The sequence below is a fragment of the Chelonoidis abingdonii genome, chromosome 1 (assembly GCF_003597395.2).
Source record: "Chelonoidis abingdonii isolate Lonesome George chromosome 1, CheloAbing_2.0, whole genome shotgun sequence".
NCBI classification, from domain to species: Eukaryota; Metazoa; Chordata; order Testudines; family Testudinidae; genus Chelonoidis; species Chelonoidis abingdonii.
Window position 1 is genome coordinate 115,804,963 of NC_133769.1, and position 12,099 is coordinate 115,817,061.

The window sequence follows — 12,099 nt, forward strand, 5'->3', positions numbered from 1 at the left end:
TTGTACTAGCTAGATGGATAATTTCTTTTAACTCATTTCCTTTCACTTACAAACCATCAAATGGATCAGTGGGAGCTGCAGTTTGCTGGAATATGTCAGATTTCTGCTTTTTTCTCTTTGTAAACAGCTTAGCAAATCATCTTGTGCACCTTCCCGCTCAGGGAGATGGGGCACTGGGATGGGTGCAAGTCTCGCTCTGAGCCTCAGCCAATGTCATTTTACAGAACTGTACAGCCTTGATTATCTGAAATGCTGCTCACCAACCCACCTGCCCTGCTGCCTGGAGCCAGGGCCTGGCCCCCAAGGTCAATTCATTACAATGAGAATTCTCAGAGGCTTCCACTATCAGAACTCATTCACACGCCCCAGGAGGTTTGGATAATCAACGTGTGCATTGCATTTGGAAAGGCTGATCCTGCTTTTCATGTGATGGCAACAAGAGGGCACCTTAATTCTAGCTGGGGCATAGGAGGGCAGATAACTATTGTGGGGGAAGAGGGAGCTGTGGCTGGGGCTCATGCTTTGGGTGGGTTATGGTTGATGCAAATGAGATATTGTGGGGTTCAGGGCAGCCAGTAGTAGCAGATGGGAAAATGTCTTGTAACATTTAATGCTTCTTTGACTGTTTCTAAACTAGGTGTCAATTCACAACAGGCTTCAAACGTACCAGCACAACTCCGTCCTGGGGCCCGAGAATGGAACGCAGGCCAGCACACGTCCTAACATGCCACGGGAGAGGCTGGAGACAGCATTGGTACCCTCCTATCCCGCCTCGGCAGGGACACTTGTACAGTGCCAGCAGATTGTCAAAGTCATTGTCTTGGACAAGCCGTGCCTCGCTCGTATGGAGCCGGCCCTCAACCAGACTCTGACCCGCTACGTCTCCTCCGACTCCTGCAGCTCCACCCCCTTGCGCAGTGCAGGCAGCGGGCTCCAAGGGACCCCAGTGAAAATCATCCATCAGCCCCCACTTCCGCCTCCGCCACCACCCTACAACCACCCACACCAGTACTGCCCCCCCAGCTCCCTGCTTCATAGGCGTAGGTACTCCAGTGGATCACGCAGTCTAGTGTAGCCACACCACCACCAAACAGCACAGATTTTCCCTGGAACCCTTTCTGTTTACAAAGAGATCTAGTTTGAGATTTATTTTTTAGTAAAAGAGAAGAAAAACCAAACCTGAACAGATCTAACTCCTCCCCATCGGCCCTGAGATGATGGTAATTGTGGAGAGCCCTTTATAGAAACTGCCAGTCCTGGAGCTCACACTTCCACCCGCGCCAACCCACTCCATGGTTCTTTGCCACCCTGCTCCCAGTGAGCTTGTTGATTCTCTGCTTTGTTTGCTCTGTGTCTTCTGTTTGCTATCTTGACCCTTCTTTCTCCTCCTCACTCCTCTCCTCCACCTCGCCTGTTCTCCGCCACAGATTTTATCACATGAAACTTTGACGGGTTCTGATGGGAACAGACTCACCTTTCAGGGCACCAACTTTGGGTAGAGCATGGGTGGGATGGGGGGAGGAGCTACTGTCCCCAACACTGCTGCCGCTGTTGCTACCTGCTAAGCTGGAGCTGAGAACTTGTGAGACTCATCGCATGCTTCCGCCTCACCACCCTTTGATATCTTCTCCTCTCACAGCAGCCGGTTCCACAAGAGAACAAGCAGGAGAAGGGGAGACTGTCCCAAGTTGTGGTAGAATCCAATGATGGCCTCACTTTGGACACCAAAACTCTTTCTGTTGTTCAACTGGGACACTGTGTCACGAGAGCTTTGCTGAGACTCAGCAGAACTCATCACATGGAAGTACACCTGTGTGGTAGAGTATGCTCAGCGCATGCTTAGGAAAGGAAACACCAAGTTGTTCTGGAGGTGCAGAAGGGAGAGATTAGGCCCCCCAAAAAGCTTTCTGGAGTGGTTGCTTTCTCAAAGAGCTAGTGCTGTCTGGATCTGGGGTGCACACGGACACACACTGTTCTGGCATAAAGGAGTATACTCCCATACCTGGAGGACTCCACCAGCCCCAACCGCACCCATGTTCTCTCCCGGCTGATTTTGTATCTCCTTCTCACTGGAATTTGTGCTCTTCAGAAAAAGCCAAATGTTAAGTTCACCTTCTGGGATGGAAAATACCTTCATTTGATCCTTTCTCTTCAGTGTTGCATGGAGGGGGATGTTTGGAGTCCACCTTCCAGACAGCCTTGTGGACGTATGCTTTAAACATGGCCTCCTGCTTGGCTAGTCTGTTGCCCCCGCTTAAAGCTCCCTTAAGCGAATTTGGTCCTGGCCTCACACTCCCACTCTTTGCACACCCCAGGCTCCCTCCCCGTCCCCCTAAGCCAACTTTCAGCCCTCGAGAGGGAAATGACAGCTCAACTCCTTTCGCTTATTGGTCACACTGACATGCAGAAAGCCGGCATTAAAACGGGCTAGGGCTGTATTTTTAGAAAAAAAATCTCCCCACGCAGCGGGGAGGAGCAGGTATTAATTAGCTTAAAGGCTTTGGTTTCGCTCGCTCAATCTCCCTGTGAGGCTTAAGCAGAGCAACTTTAGAATTTGAAAATAGGGCAGAACAAGTTTTAGGTCCTTATTTTAGATTTTTAAAAAGCGTGCAAGAGAGAGATGATTTTTCCTTGCCACGTGTGACTGAGCCACGGAAGCCCAGTGTTAGCTGGTGACACAGCAGTTTTCTTGTCAGTCACCTGGAGGTGGGGGATTGTGGAGGACAGTGCTTGATTCATCAGGAAATGTAGCGTTGAGTCAGATACAGCAGGCCTTTTACTCCAGTTGGTGCCATCCCTTTGAGTTCAGTGGGGCTATTCGCAGAAGCAAAGGCTGTGATCTGTCAGGCTATGCATGTTGGGCTGTCCCACATCCTTTCACGTGTCAGTGGGCTCTGCCAGGACATTCAGCTTGAAGGGCTTGTGATCAACCAGGGTTTGACTGGGATGAGAATGAAAAAGTTTCTGGATTAGAGCCATGAAAGCCATGTGCTGTGGGATGTCAGCCTGACTCCCAGGCAGGGTTGAGGGGAGACGCTGTATTTCGCTGGGGCACCCAGGACAGTGCCTAGGTATTGGCAAAAAAGCCTGGTAAGAAGCCCAGCACTTGCTGCTCTATCCCCACCTTTGGAATGCACATATACCCCGTTTCAGTGAGTGTCTCGTGTACACGCACATGCCGATGCTGCTTTCTTGACTTTGTTTTTCTGTCCGAAGCAGGTTGTAATCCCTCTGCTTTTATACTTAATGCCAAATGCAGATTAAAGGGAACCAAGCAGGCACCACACAGGGGAAGCTTATGATGAGCCCTCTCAGTCTGTGGGCAAGGCAGGGACTTGGACGCTGGTAAGGGCCAAAGATTAGGAAGCTCTCCTGAGAAACTGTCCCCCCCCACTCCCTTTAGTGGGACCAGTTTTAAGGCCTCCTCCTTTGCAGTGCTGAGCTTTCACTGCGGCCAGTGTTACAAGCCTGACTTTCAGCTACCCTCTCCTGCAGCAGGCTCTGAAATGCAGAGTAGCTCCCATGCTATCTGGCTTTGTAATGAGGAATGAGTGAGCCCTTCCAGACTAGCTGTGGCAGGATTTCGTTTGACTGAGCCTTAGCTTACTGGGAAATCCTACAGGTAGAATTTGTCATCTCGCTGCCAGCTAGCAGTTGGTAGCATTTTATTTTTGCCCGCTGCTGATGTGAAGATGACAGTGTCTAAACATCTCTGGCAGTTTTCTTCCTTCTCCAGGCTTACTCTCTCAGCCTTGAAGGAAGGCTGATTTTTCCCAGAGTTCATTAAGCCAGTGAAAGTTTGTGTGCGTTTAAATAAATTGGATTTCATTTGACACTTAACGCAAAGTGACAACAAAACACCTTAAAGTGTTTGATGAAATAATTATTTTAGATAAAATGTTCATAACAATGTGAAGTTCCTAGAAGAGAGATTTACATTATTAATAATTAATTGGTGAGGTTAAGACAACATAGGAAGCAGGAAGCTTTTCTGAGTCTGAGTCCTTCCCGCCACCCCCTTAACACTGGATGAAAGACTCCTCAGTTCATAGGCTTTAAGGTCAGAAGGGACCCTCATGATCATCTAGTCTGGCCTGCACATGACAGGCCACAGACCATCACCCACCCATTCCTGCACTAGGCCTGTAACCTCAGGCTGAGTTATAGAACTCTTCAAATCTTGATTTAAAGACTTCAGGTTACAGAGAATCCAGGAGCAAGCTAACAGCAGTGCTAGGATTTACCAATACATAGGGTGAAGGGATGTAGTAGGGTGAGGGAGCTCCACTTCCCTGACCTACCAAAGACTGCTTCTGGCATGGAGATTTGATCAGGGAAGCAATGACATACCATACCACCTCCTCTACTTGGCTTCTACACTGCTGGATGTGTAGCTTGTTTCCGTGATGGTTAATTGGCAAGGGTTATTTGGTTTATTCCAGGATTTTCCTTTAGTAGAAGGGGTTGCTCTAAAATCCATTGTGTAGTTGAGCCCTCTGGGACTGTGACCAGAGACCCTCTGCTGATTTTCCTTTGGGTTCGTCTAAGAGAGTTACAAGCGCTTTAAAGTGTGTATACACACCATCTGGCCTATTGTACTCCTGTGCCCCACTACTCCTCATCCACAGATGAACAGACACACACACACACGCAGTATACTTATAATTCTGCAAGTAGACACCACTGCACATAACCTGATCAGTGGCAGGGTGTCGTTAGACAAAGAGATTGAACAAACATTGTAGCGAAAGGCCTGGGGAAAAGCAAGAAACAATCCACCCCTTGCTTTGAGAAACGTGGCCCAAAGAAAATCACCAACCCACACACAATGGTTTTTCTGACTGTGAGACTGGCAGGAGATTTTGGATTGTGAGATCAGGCAGGAGCCTGCTGCAGAAATTAGATAAGCCAAACTGAAGTGATGATTTGCTGCTGCATTCAGATCATCGCTTATTAAACAAACAACACGGCATTGTACAGTAATGGTCCAGCGCACAAGGAGCAAAATCCTCCTCTGGGGTAAAACAAAGTGGAAGGCACTCTGTCCCTTTACATTAGCCCAGAAGATGTCTCTCTCATCCTGATTCTTCTCTTACACCTGTGTAAATTATCAGTAACTTTGGCGATTCCCCCAGGGCAACACTGGTATGAAAGATAGGGGAGAATCAGGCCAGCAGATACAAGAGTATTTGGGCCATGGCTGTACAATACTACAGTATTTTTTAATATGGATTTTCATAAATCCCAGAAGGAATTCCACAGCATCCATTGTTACCCTTTATGTGTTTGGTCGTAAAGTGGAATCTAATTGACTCCAAATCCCCTTCTTCAAAAACTCAACCATGTTCTGCAGTGTTTTGGAGCTATTGGTCTATAATACTTGAGTATTTTTTAGAAGGCTCAATCTGGAATTATTGTCATATGTTTGTGGGGCTTCTAAAACACAGTTCAATCCAGGATGCCATGAGCTGCTACTTGGGAGAATCTCTGCTTTGCAATGGGGAATGCAAATCAGACGTCTTTGCTGACTTAGCTTATGCCGCTCCCGCTGCTCTAGCAGCCCATGCTAAGGCCAGGAGCCTGGAGCTGCCAGAAATGTTTCTTGGGATCTATTTGTAATTCTCTAAAGGCTGTAGCCCGTTTTCTCCGGAATGCTTTTCAGCAGCCATGCCTGGGACAGCGGCTTTTAAGGCATCAGGGTCTCACACCTTCGCCACATGGCACATCCCATCTGAATGTTTCTTTTTTAAAACACAAATGTTACCTATGTGTAGGCATTTGAGAGCACCTGTCTGTCTGTATCTGTTTCCTGCTGTAAATATCCTTCCAAGCAGCTTCCTTTGGGAACAGCGGTGTGGTCACACCTAGCAAAGAATCCAAATGGCTAATATTTTGTAACAAAAATAGACCAGAAGTATTTTATCTGTCCAATTCATAGAGTTTTAGAAATTATATTGAGATATGTCACTTGTGCACTAATGTCTTCTTTGCCTCAGCTAATTCATTGTGTCCTTAGACCCCTCTGTGCGCACGGGCTGGATGAGCTAGGCACCAAAAACCTGATTTTGGGAGGGGTTGAGCAGCTTGAGCTCCCACTGACGTCAATAGGAGCTGGCTATGCTCAGCTTCTCTGAGGATCAGGCCCAAAGGCAGCCGGGAAGAAATGGTTCTCATCAGAGAGAAGCCAATTCAATGCAAGTTTGCCCCCACGGTGTGGTAGAGTGGACAAGAATGCAAAGCCTCCTTCCTGTTCCACTGGAGCATCACACAGCAAGTGGAATTCATCTACACATTTATGCACTTATGCACCTTTGGGGGAGGAGATGTGCACGCACATGCAAATGTGTGAACACAGCAGATACCACCATGTTCATGTGCTGCATTTGCAAACACGTTTCATGTACATGCAGGCTGCAGATAAACTCACACACATAGACATATGCACATGCTATACATAAACACAGCACATGCAAACAGGCTGTACATGCAAAGACACAGTGCAGCTAATGTATTTGCACATATGCTGAACATACAAATATATATGGTACAAAAACAAACACACTGCATATACAGTCATACAATGTCCAAACATTGCAGCCATACATCTGGGGGTGTGATCTTACCACATCTTTTAAGCTAAGCAGACTCAGGGTTGGTTAATATTTGGATTGGAGACAGAGAAAACTGCTCTTCCCATGCCAAACATAGATACACACGTATTTATGTAACCCTTCTTGCCCCTCTGAGTTGGCAGCAACAAGGGCCGGGTTCAGTATCCAGGGGTTCCATTTCAATAATGCAATGCAAAACCGGCTCGACCCCCCACCCAGTGACCTGGGACAATTACATATCACCCCCCCCGGGCGCCTCTGGGAGGCAATACTTCCCCTTTCGCAAACACAGAGTCTGAGTGTAGCAAAATCCTTTTAATAAAGGAGGGAAACAATGTGGCATCATATTAGGGAAACACCACAAACAAGATTCATAACATAAACCATGAGCAAAAGGCCCACCAAGTAAGTTTGGCAATGCCCTTTTCCCCTTAGGGTCTTAAGTCCCATCACCCCAAAGTCCAGCAACCCATAAGTCTCTGTCTCTGGTCAGTGCCGCCCCAGAGTTCGAAAGTTTATCTGCAGAGTTTTACCCCCCCAGCCTGGATGGAAATGAGGGGGGCACACCAGGTGTTAAGGGGCACCTTACGTGGGCCGACTGCCCCGCCTCTCTGTGGAGTTCTCCTGCAGCCTTCACCACGACTGGCTCCACTCCACCAGCTGCACCGCTCCTCCAGCCATCCCAGCAAACCACTCCACTTGCTTACTGTCCCATGGGCCGCTCCAACCATCCCACAAACCACTCAGCTCCACTCCACTCCACTCACTGTTCCATGGGCTGCAAACTGCTCCCTCTGCCAGCCACTTAGTGATAGATCTTCAGGCTCCCCCACTAGTTAACACAGCACTCAACTCAGTAAGTTTAGCTCTTTTAGTGATTTCAGCTTGTAGTAGGGGAGCCCCAGTGCTACTGCACCATTGGCCCAAAGTGAATTCAGCTCAGCAGCCTCTAGATAGACTCCTAATGGAATCAAAATTAGCACTGCTCTTCAACACTGAAAAGAGAAGGATGTGCAATCAGTGTTCCAGGCCCTCAAAAAGGGAGGGGGGCCTGGACCATCAGGTACACATACCAATCCCCAACCTCTCTCCACTCACTAGGCATTGAAACCCATGTCCCTTGTCTACCAAGTGCTACATAGGTGATGGTAAGACCCTCTATCATAAAACAGTTCCATAGTCCTTCATTCACATAATCAGGGCCTGCCCCAATAACAGAGAAATTGGGGATCCCACAGCTGTCAAAGTGACCATTTCAGGCTGCTGTGGACTCATGCTAGGTGGGGTGGGTGTGCCTATGCAAACAAGATCAGCCCCTGAAATTCTTTTCCACACTTGCCATAATTCACCACCAGATGTCAGGGTAGAGTTCATTCTGACTCTGCTTACCTTTATATGAAAGCATTAAACTAAAGTCAATGAAACTGACCTATGTAAAACTCTGCACAGCCATGGGAGAACAGACCTCCTCATATATGTAGAAAAACAGGTACGCACTGCATGAGATCTCCTCCTTGATGGATGCATTTAGCACCTCCATATCCTTACGGAAGAGGGTCTAACCCATGCCAGGGTAGGTATTGATTGCACCATGGTGCAAATCCTTTACTGACTTCAATGCATTCCACAGACACCCACATCTCCTGGGAAAGGGTTTGTGCAGTTTAAGTTTCAGTTTAAGACAGGGAATTTCCCAGGACCTGGAGGGTCACATTCATGATCATATGTGCAAAATCTGTATTACCTGGAGATAATGATACATATCAGCCCATCCCATGCTAATTCATTTTCTATGATGTTCTTAAACAGGAGCTTGTCTGGAGAAGACCTTTCTACCTGACATTTAAATCACACAAATGGCTGTGAAGAGGAAAGCAATGAAAAAGATTCTCTGTATGCTATATGCTCATGCCCTACTTCCACCCTGCTCTGACTCACAGATATTCATTATTATTAACTACTGCAGATCCCAAAGGCTGCACTGTACCCACACAGAATCAATCCCTGCCTGAAGCACTTACACTCTAAAAGACACCCCTCCCCCCCCCATGCTATCTACAGATATACAGGGCTGACATTCTCAGAGAGTATTTCCCAGATCCCCCGCCCCCGCATGGGAGGCGCTAGAGCTCAGGGTTTCAGCTCCTCAGGGTACGCCAGGGCTCAGGGCTTCTGCCTCGTGGGTTTGAAAATAGTTACCTGAATTTAAGCCCTGGGGATACATATTATATAATGCTCTCATTAGTAAAAGCCAAAAAATGCCAATTAATTTTCACGGGAAATTTTGAAACACGTTAATTAATTTAGAAACTTTGAGAAAGTGCTTAAAGTTAAGCAAGCGCTGACATGCTTTGCTGAACTGGGGCTATTGTGCACAGCCCCCAATGAATGAGACAGGGAGGGCTCCTCTGAACTCCAAGACTGGTTAATTTCCCCCCTTCTGTTCATGGTGTTTCTGGAGAAAAGCTTTCATCCAAAGCCCAAAACAAATGAGGAAGCTGCGGTGGTTCAGTGTAGACCCTGCCTACGCCAATAGGTACTCCTGTCAGCAGAGGTAACCCACCTCCCTGAGAGGTGGTAACTGGGGCAATTGAAGAATTCTTCTGTCGCACTAGGTCAGCATAGCTACATCTCTCGGTGTGTGGATTGTTCACATCTCTGAGAGATGTAACTGTGCCAATGTAATTTCCCACTGCAGACCAGCCCAAAGAGGGCTAACATCTGGGTCCCAGGAGAGCTACACAGCTGTGCAGCTCTCACTCCATTAATGGGAGGGTCCCAAGGAACAAAAGCTAACATGTCCCATTCTATTATCAATGAACTTCATCAGGCAGATACCGACTAAACAATCTGTCTGTGAAACAATTGTCCCTGAGGTTGCAGGAGTGGTCTCCCTTGAAGGCTACTGTGAGCCCAATTCTCTTCTCAACAGTAACATCAGTGTTAAGCCAGAGTTACTCTGCTGAAAATCCATTGAATTACCCTGGTGTAAGTGAGACCAGAAGCAGGCGCTGTCTTGTCTTGGAGATTCAAGTACGACACCTTTTCAAATTGCCCCAGAATAGAACCTCATCAGAAGTCACAATGGCAGTCCACGACCCAGATCCTTTAGCAATGCCAGGAAGACTCACTGAAGTCAAGTGGACTGCTCATAAGTGAGAATTACCCAGCGAGTAAGGCCGCAACTTTGTTTGTGGGCTGGACTCTGATCTCAGTTGCACTAGTGTAAATCCAGAGCAACTCGACTGTGGTCAACAAAGCGACTGGTGTAACTGAGATCAGCGTCTGGTCTAGTGTCTGCTCTGTCTTTATAAATCTGCACACCCTCATACCTGTGCAGTGTACGACTGCATCTCCCTCAAAGGATCTAGTGATAGTGACAACACAAATGATCAGGTTAACAGAAATTTCCCTCCCCACATCCCCCCTGGCCAGAAATACAGCCTGAGAACAGGAACAGACGGGGTATATCCTATTGTTGCTTAGCACAGATCATAGTGGTAGCACTTCCTGTCTCTCAATAGACCCCATTTCCACTTTCTTTTTTTTGCCTTTCTTTTCATTCAGCTTGAAGGATTTAGGTACAGACTGTTACTCCCATTCAAATCAGCAAACCATTCCAATCAATGTGAGTCATTCAGGACAATAGTGAGGCTAAATTTGTATGCAGCTCTTTGAAAATATTGGTGCTAGAGTTCCACAGTGAGATTATTTCAAGCAACACTGTAATATAGCGTTACAGCCTGACAGTGTTGCACACAGCTATGGCTGCAAACACGCTTCAGTCATTCAGCTCTGACATGTTCCGACACAAACAGTCCTGACCTTTTAAAACTCTAGCTCTGCAGGTGCGAAAGCCAACGAGTAACACTGAGCTCCTGTTAAAAAAAAGTGATAATAATTTTAAAAAAACACACACATTTGGACTGTAGCTATGACAGTGATTGGGCATTCTAGCAGTGGATGGATAGATAGATCCATATTGATATACAGTTCACACTTTTCTACCCTCTGGTGCTATGCTGGTCTTTATTTCTCAATATCTTTCACCTCTTCATCTCCAATCTTCAGCTGACAAAGCTTCAAACTCAGTAGCCAAAGACATTCTGACAACCCAAGACCCACCCAGCACCAGAGACAGGACAATGAGTGCAGAATGGTGGGCATTGGATAGATCATAGCTGCCAAAATCTGGTCATTAAATTACACCCAGCTGCACAAGGTGCTTCCTGATTGTTCAGGGGCATCCAGCACCAATTAATTAAATCTGCATGCGCCTCCAGCCCCATATCAGTTAATTTTGCATCCCCCATCCCCATATCTACTCTTTGTTCCTGAGCACACCTCTGCCCCTCCTACACCCTGGGAGGCTCTTCATCATCACCCTGGTTCCAAGCCCAGGCTGGAGCTCCACAAGATACTTCTTGATCTCTCACTCCCCAGACCTGTGAGTACAGGGATAAAGAGGAGGAGAGGGAGGATGGTCCACTGGTTAGGACGACCTGAGTTCAATTCCTGCTCTACCACAGACTTCCTATGTGACCTCAGGCAAGTTACTTAGCTTCGCTGGCCCAGAGCCTCAAAGGTATGTAGGCTCCTAGCTTCCATTGATTTCAGGCACTTAAATCCCTTTGAGGGTCTGGGACCCCGTGCCTGAGCTCCTCTTCTGTAAAATAGGGATGTACGGGCAGATCAAGGAAAAGGTTTGTGTTACTGCACCTCCATCTCCTGCCAGTGGGACAAGGTATTCTTTGGGACAATCATTTGCTCTTGTGTCTATCAAGTCTGCTCCGATGTTGGACTCTCAGGCTGTCAAGCCCTTGCGGCTGCACAGGAATGGCTCAAATGGTGAACAATCGCTATGACTGACCATTCGGCTAAGCGTTGAAGAAGAAGGTGCTCAAGTACCACAGCAATGAGGCCCATAACTACTGTAGATGGGGAGGGAAAAGAAGAGAGGAGTGAAAATATTATTGATAAGAGGAGAGGCGTGAGGAGGTTGGTTTCTGCCCTGAGGGGTTGGGTTCTTTCTGCTCTCTCCTTCTCTCCTCCCCTCTGGTGAAAATGGTGTCTGGTTCTCTCACCTTCCGTACTCAAAAACTTCTGCTGCTCCTGCAGGGAGCGATAAAGCTCTAATTGGCTGCCCTTTCTGAGGAGGTGGGAGGATGGGGAAGGGCAACCAATCAGAGGAAGGCTTTACCCACAGACTAATAGGCTTTCCCTGTAGACCCATAGTAGGGTCTTAAAACCTGTAAGCTCCTCCAGAGTTGGCAGGTGTGGTAGATGGTGATTTATGCTGGCTGATCTCTGCTAGGACAGTTCCAGGTTTCATTCACAAGGACAGACAAAATTCATTGGCAGCTGCAGTGCCTCTGGCAGGAGCGGTGCCAGAGCTTCTGGAGCCCTAGGAAGAATTCGGGGGGGTGGCATTTTGTGTGCTCCCCACGGGGCACGCGGGAGCCTCTGGTTCCGCTCCTGTCACGCCACC

The 12,099-nt window shown here is 47.6% G+C and overlaps 1 protein-coding gene across 1 annotated transcript in view; it reads left to right on the forward strand.

Moving 5' to 3' along the window:
- IQSEC3 (IQ motif and Sec7 domain ArfGEF 3) overlaps positions 1-723 on the forward strand; it is a 128,057-nt gene extending 127,334 nt beyond the window's left edge. The window contains 1 exon segment of the mRNA XM_032764080.1: positions 638-723. The gene's annotated coding sequence lies outside the window, so the exon portion shown is untranslated.
- Positions 724-12,099: the final 11,376 nt, after the last annotated feature.